The following is a 7,221-nucleotide window of genomic DNA, read 5'->3' as shown; positions in this document are numbered from 1 at the left end:
AAAATATTTAAATTAAAAAATTTACTAATCACTTGTTTAGAGTGTACAAGAATGTCCGCAGGAAGCCAACAATATATCGGTTCAAACACTTGAAATGGAAGAATGAAACTCAAGTTTATGACGCTCTATAGTAGAGGAGTCAACCTCAAGAATGCCAGGAGCTGACCCCTAAATGTCTACGGGCTAAAACAGAAAACTTCAATTTTGGGCAATTTTAGGAGTCGACCCCAGGACAACACGAGTCCACCCCAAAACATTAACAAAGAATGGCACACTTCCTCGAGTCGCCCCTAGATCAGCCGAGTCAACCTGAGCACAGTTCAAACGAAAGATAGAAAGAGGTGAAACATTACATATTTTTGAGTCAATCCATGAAGACCATAAGTTGACTCATGTAGAACAAGAGTCAACCCCAAAATCTAACGAAACGACTTAATAATGGCCACAGACAAAAGACAAAAAGCAACCAAAATTAGCTTTTAACAAGTTGACCCTGGGGGACAATGAGTCAACCCCGGTCATGGACTAGTCGACCATAAAGACTAGAAGAGCTGATCCCACAGTGACCACAGGCAAAAGATAGAGCGTAACAAAAATAAGTGTTTTCTCGAGTCGACCCCTAAAGATCACGAGTCGACCCCTGAGGAAGCCGAGTCGACCCGTTTGCCCCTAACAATAGTAACAACTAATTTTTCTGCAAAATCAAAATGGTTGTTTCGCCTCATAATTGCTCTTTTAGTCTGTCTAATGGCTAAAAAAGTCTTCCAACTACTTTTTGAAGCTATAAATGCAAGGAAACACTTAAGGAAGACAAGGGACATACAAAGAAAAAGAAAAACAAGAAAAAATCAAGTCCATTAAGTGATAGGTTTGAAGATCATATCTTCTGCTATCAAGGAGAGCTAGTGTAAAGCATTCAAGTCAATTTAAGTCCAACCACTAATTCCAAGAGGTCCATCAATTCTTAGGCCCTATTTACGAGAACTTTTGGAGGGCTAAAAAATACTTTCTAGCCCTTCAAAAGTACTTTTAGATAAAATAGGGATGTTTGGTAAAAATTTCGAAAAGTTGTTTTAGCTTGCCTAGAAAGCTAAAAATAGTTTTTTGGAAAGCTAAAACGGCTTTTTGAGAGAAGCTTCATTTTGGAACTTTCCAGAAAAATACTTTTAGGGCCGGTCGGAAAGCTGTTTTTTAACCAAAATATCAATGATAAAATATAACAATTACACAAATTGTCCCTTTAATAATTGTTTAACCAATTTCATCACCTACCTAGAAAATTTGTTATATTGTAGAAAATTAATTTACGCCAATAATTATAATATTTTATATCTTTGTTATTGCATTTGACTATAAATATAATATTATATTACTATATTATAATAATATTATATTACATTACAATAATATTGTAATATCCGGGCCCAATCTGAGCCCAATATCCTTTTGGGCCCATGGTTGGCAGCCCATTTGAGGGCTGCCACCTCATTTAATTGAGAGGACAGAGGAGTCCAGCTGTCGGCACCGGGTGCAGCTGAAGCAGTGCTACTAAAACGGTGACTACCGCTTAAGAAATCCCAAAACCCCCCTGCCTTCTCTCCTCTTGATGTATTCGAGATAACAAAGAAAGAAAGAAACAAAGAGAGAAAGGAAAGGGAAGGAAGAAGACTCACCGCGTGCGGCCGCGAGCGTCGTCGGCGCCCTGGAAGCTAGGTAAGCCCCCTTCCTCCATGTCTTCTAATTTATTCAAAATTTAAAAGAAAGAAAGGAAGAAGAAGAGGGAGAGGGAAAGGGGAGGAACCAATGGAGTTGGAAAGAGAAGGGGAGGCACCTGTGGCCGTCGGCAGGCCATCGACCACAGGCATCACCGGCTCTCGGTGGCGGCCACCTTGAGGGCTGGAGAGCACTGCTGTCCTAGGTTTCTCTTCTCCATCCCGTAAGAAAACAGAGATGGAAGCCTCGGGATAACAAAGAAAAGAAGAAGAAAAGAAAGAAGGAAAGAAGGAAAGAAAGAAGAAAAGAGGAAGAGGGGACTCACCGGCTCATTGTCATGTGCAGTGGCCGCCGGCTTCGGCCGCGAGCACTGTCGGCACGAGCGTCGACCGCAGGCACGGCCGAGAGCGCCGCGGGCTCGGCCGGGGACGCCGCGGGGCTTGGCCGCGGGCATCGGCCGCAGGCGCGGCCGAAGGCGTCGCGGGCCTGGCCGCGGACGCCGCCGGTCGTGGCCCGGACCCCCTTCCGCTCGCCGTCCTTCCTTCGTCGGAGAAGAGAGGAGGAGAAAGGGTGAAGAGAGGAGGGAGTCAGGAAGGTTCCGGAGAAGAGAAGAAAAAGAAAAGAAAAGAGAGAGAAAGAAAAAGAAAAAGAAAAAAAAAGGAGAGGGAAAAGGAAAAGAAAAAAAAAAGAAGAGAAGAGACCCTTAACGGGTCCGGCCTAACGGGACGGATCCGGGTTCGGGTCCGAAATCCGTTAAGCCCAATAATTAGAAATTGGTTTAGCCAAGTGAACCTAAACCCGAGCACAATCAGATTGGGCTAAGTCTGGACGAGCCCAAACTGCAAATTAGGTCAAATCCAAACCGAATTAAGCCCAAATTAATTTGGGTCCGAATCCAATTAAGTTGAGTTAGTTCCAGCAGACCCAATTGAATATGAATCAGGCCCAATTTAGACTCAATTCAACTAATTTGAGGCCAAATTGACCCTGGGCTGACCTTGACTCAGGCCCAAATGAGCCACATTGGCCCTGAACCAAAATTAAACCCAAGTAAACTTAGGACTAAGCCTATTGACTAGATCAGAAGACCGAATTGGCTAGAAAAGGCTGGACTCAATCATGAACCAGGCCCAATCCTTTAATTAAAAATTAACCTATGTGGACCCAATCTGGTTTTAAATTGAGCCCCAAAGGCTCTAAATTGGATAAATTGGACTTAGGCTGGATCCTTGGATGGGATCCAAGCAAGTAAGTTTATAGTATGATGAACTAAGAAATTTTATAATAAATAAATGGAGAATAATGTGATCCCTATGATGTTGTTTTAGGTGATTAAAGATTTATCACCAGGACTTGAGGAATTTGGAAAGCGAATTGAGGTAAGTAATCTATTTTAATCTTATTGTGGATCTTGTGAGTACTAAGTTTATTAAGATTTTAAAGTGTTATTTGTATATATATTTCATGAATGGGTGTATTATAAAAAGTAAGTAACCTGTCCTAATCTTCTATGGATCACGCATGTAATTAACCTGTCCCAACTTTATTGTGAATTATGTATCTTGTGTTATGAATTATGCATCATGTATATGAGTGGTATGTTTTAGCCATATAATGTATGATTATGCATGTATTGAGCTTATGCAGATTTTATTATGCATGCAAGATGAATTGGGTTACATTGCTATGTAATTGTGATATCCATATGAAATAAGATGATGAACTGCATCTAGTTGTGTGCACTGCTTGCAAAGGGTACCTAAGGGTTCTTATTGGTACGGGCCGAATGCAACTGAGCCGGCCTTGCCAGTGGCCGATAATGACTGAGCCAGCCCCGTCAGTGGCCGACTAATAACTGAGCAGGCCTCGCCAGTGACCGATAATGAATTCGCCGTAGCATCCATGAGGTACTACCTACAAGAAGTAATGTTTACGGACTCTTAAGAGCTACTGATCGAATGCAACTGAGCCGGCCTTGCCAGTGGCCGAGAATGACTGAGCCAGCCCCGCCAGTAGCTGCCTAATAACTGAGCTGGCCCCGCCAGTGGCCGAGAATGACTTCGCAGTAGCATCTGAGAGTATGACCACGGCATGCCGGAGGCACGGTTATATATGTGCATTTCATGAAAATTCTTGATTGATATAAAACACTGAATTGTTTACTCAGCATGAATATTTTATCATGATGATTTGTTATATAGTATACATGTCAGCTTCTCAAACCCTATTAAGACATGTTTAGTATTTTTGCATGACCAAGCATATGCTAGTAGATGTGCATGATTTACCAAGGTTAGCATGGTTCAAGTGTATCATTATATATGGAACAACGGACATTTGATGTATAGGTTAGCCTCTCAAATCCTGCATAAACATGGCTATCATATTTGATGTAAGTGACCCTGCACAAATCTTATTGATTGCAAATTACTGTTTAAGTTATAAGTATGAAATGATGAAATAATATTTGATATGGTGTATTCTCAAAATTAGGATCAAGCATATGATTGTATGTGATTCATGAATTTGGTTAAATGGTATTTCTTTATGAATATATGATTGGGTATGAATTATGATTATGATATATTGCATGAAAATGATATTTGAAGCATGATCATGAGGCTCGATCCAGAGCCTGGGTATATGAGGCGGGTGTTTCCAAATCCTGCAGATGCATTTTGGGGAGAAGCAAAATCGGTGAGGGGTTAAGTGCGGCGCATGCGCGCACGTATGGACTCCGGAACCGGCCAACATCTGGCAGGGAAGCCCCATGTTTTCTCCTCATGTGGGCCCGATAGTCACGTGCCCTGCGCAGGCGGGCCGTGACATTTATGAACGTGCCTGGCCAAAGCATACATTATTTTACGACGGGTTTTTGAATATATCCTCTATGAAATGTTGTATTTTGCTATAACTGCTATCTCCTTTAAATGATGCTAATCGCATGAATTATTATGTTTGATCCAATAAGATTATGTATGATTACTTACTGAGCCGTGTAGCTCATATCCGTTCATTTACATTTTTCTTTTAGATCCTCACCACTGATAGGTGTCAGAGACACTTTAATTTGGTATCAGGGCTTCTTTCCTTTGGGGTAAAATAAGTATACTTTGTGTACATAAACTACATAGAAGCTCTGTATTTGGATACTGACCAGCATGTTGTACTAAGAATGCTTTCATATATAAAGGTTTGGTTGGTTTGACTACCCTGTTATCCATGTATGAGGCTTCGTGCTATTGTGGGCGATAGTCGGCAATAGCATAGCCGTGTCACAGATCCGAATCCGGGGTGTGACAAATATTACACTATATCATATATTTATGTATTAATATATATTATATTTTTTTGTGCTCTGTTGTATAATACTATGCAATGTTCTTTATGGTCATTTTGTCATACCAAAAGTACTTTCTTAATTTGTTTACCAAATACATGTTAAAGTGGCACAGCACTTTAGAAATGTAGTTACCAAATAACAAACAACTTTTCATAAAAGCTCTATTTCCAAAAGCTCTACTTCTAAAAGTTCTACTACCAACAGCTTCTTTAAACAGACCCTTAGTCAAATTGTTTTTAAGGAGCTTTAGTTTATTTTTATTGCAGATTTTTATACTTTGTTGTAACAAGTTTCAAAAGTTGAAACTTCAGAAAAAAAGTCCATCCAAAATTTGAAATGGACTATATCAAGCTTAGGGGAGGTGGTTTTGGTTGATTTTATGTAAAAAATCAATTAGGTTGATTGTGAACCGTTCAAAACAATCTTGTTGGGATCTTAAAGATATTATAGTGAAAATTTCCAATAAAAGTGTCTTGAGGAGTAGACGTAGGTATGAGTTTGTTGCTTGTAATTTTTGTCTTATTGTAGCATTCACATTTATCATTCACAATGCTAAACTCTATATCATCACCTTGTTTTTTTTTTTTTTTTTCATTGATGGAAGATTTTGGACCTGTTTTTATTATTTCGTATTAGTTAGACTTTTATAAAGATTGTTGTAGTTAGCTTTGCGTTATCATGGGTGATACCCTATGGTATCGTGGCTATGTCATGTTCTAGATTTGGAGAGTGATAGAACCAACAATCACCTCCCTAGTATGCAGGCTCCATATGTACCTGCAGCATACTGCATATGTATACCTGCAGTATAGCCCAAGTGATTAACGATGTTGTTTCGTGCTACATGTAGATAGTTTTTTGCCTACAAATATATGTATAAAATGTTGGAATTTCAATGAATTTTGAAAAGTTTTAAAGAGGTGTAAATTAAAAGATTTGTAACCCCCAAATTTGTAAAAGAGTTGTTGCAACCTTTAAGTATTTTAATTCCATTTGGAAGTTTCAAAACTTTCCATTATCTCTCATTATGGCCTTAATGAGGCCATAAGTATTCAATCATTATGGTTGAATTGCAAAAGGCCTATAAAGGAGCCATTCCTTGCATAACAACATATATACAATACAAGAGTCTTCTTCTTGCTCTCATTGTTTCTCTCTACCACTATTCTCTCTTTTACAATTTTCTATATTATTTTATATTTTTGGGCAACCGATATAGACTAGGTAATCTGCCTACTACAGACGTGCACTGTAGATTAGGCCCGCTGTGAGCCGTTTGGGTTGTATCTTGGAGCCGTCGTTGACCGCCAATACCTGCACGTGGGGAGGCAACAACGGCTTTAGGACAGTGCGTCTCTTGGCGTGCCTCTCACACCTCACAAGCCAGATATTTTCTTACCACTATTTTATTATAATTGTTAGATTTCCTTTTTTATGTGATTTAAATATTTTACAAAGTATCTTGGTAATTCAACATAAAACACATAATCCAACATGTTATTTTTGACTTGAAAACTTTGAAGTAGCCAGCCAGCCATTTTGAAGAGTTATTTTCCGCATTCTAGTAAATTAGCACATCAAGCTGGGTCAGACTAGGTGGGTTTGATGGTTTCAGTTACAAGTTTCTAAAGATTCTTCATTTAATTTTGAACCCTGAAGATTCTCAAACACTCATCCATGCTATTCGTTGGGAATTTAATTTAAAGTTCAGTAAGTTCACATAAGATTTAATATAATATAAAGGTGATTACCTTTATAACATAAAAATCTTTAATATAAAGGTTGGCAAAAAGGAGCACACGGGAACGGTTTTTTAATGAAGAAAGGAAACTGATGGTTGGTGATTGTCGGCATATATCTACTATATGCCGTTGCAACAGCATCGTGTCTAGACCTATTAGGCTAAGAGGGGCTCAACCAATGGTGTAATTGAAATTTGTCGGGCCTAGGCTTGGCCTTTAGGGCTAGTTTCCGAGCACAAGCCTGGTGCTTGGCGTTCAAGCTTTCGAGTCAGGCCTCTTCCAGGCTCTTTTTTTAGTTTCAAAACTATAAAAAGAAATAGTTGCAAAAATTAACAATTTGAATGGATTGATAAGGCGCATGGACTTTTGTTTATGATGGTTCATAAGGAATACTGTAGCATGGGAAAGAGCTATTAATATTTT

At 39.2% G+C, this 7,221-nt stretch overlaps 1 long non-coding RNA gene across 1 annotated transcript; it reads left to right on the top strand.

Annotated features, from left to right (window-relative positions):
• Positions 1-1,175: 1,175 nt before the first annotated feature.
• LOC148700393 (uncharacterized) lies at positions 1,176-4,918 on the top strand. The gene is made up of 3 exons (XR_015971947.2): positions 1,176-1,713; positions 3,042-3,092; positions 4,748-4,918. It is a non-coding gene; the product is annotated as an uncharacterized LOC148700393 (long non-coding RNA).
• The last annotated feature ends 2,303 nt before the right edge of the window (positions 4,919-7,221 follow it).

This window comes from Phoenix dactylifera, chromosome 12 (genome assembly GCF_051530095.1).
Source record: "Phoenix dactylifera cultivar Ajwa chromosome 12, Ajwa_hap1_PhDact_Kaust_v1.1, whole genome shotgun sequence".
NCBI lineage: Eukaryota > Viridiplantae > Streptophyta > Magnoliopsida > Arecales > Arecaceae > Phoenix > Phoenix dactylifera.
Note: the sequence above shows the minus strand (reverse complement) of the source record. Positions and strands in the feature narration are given on the sequence as shown.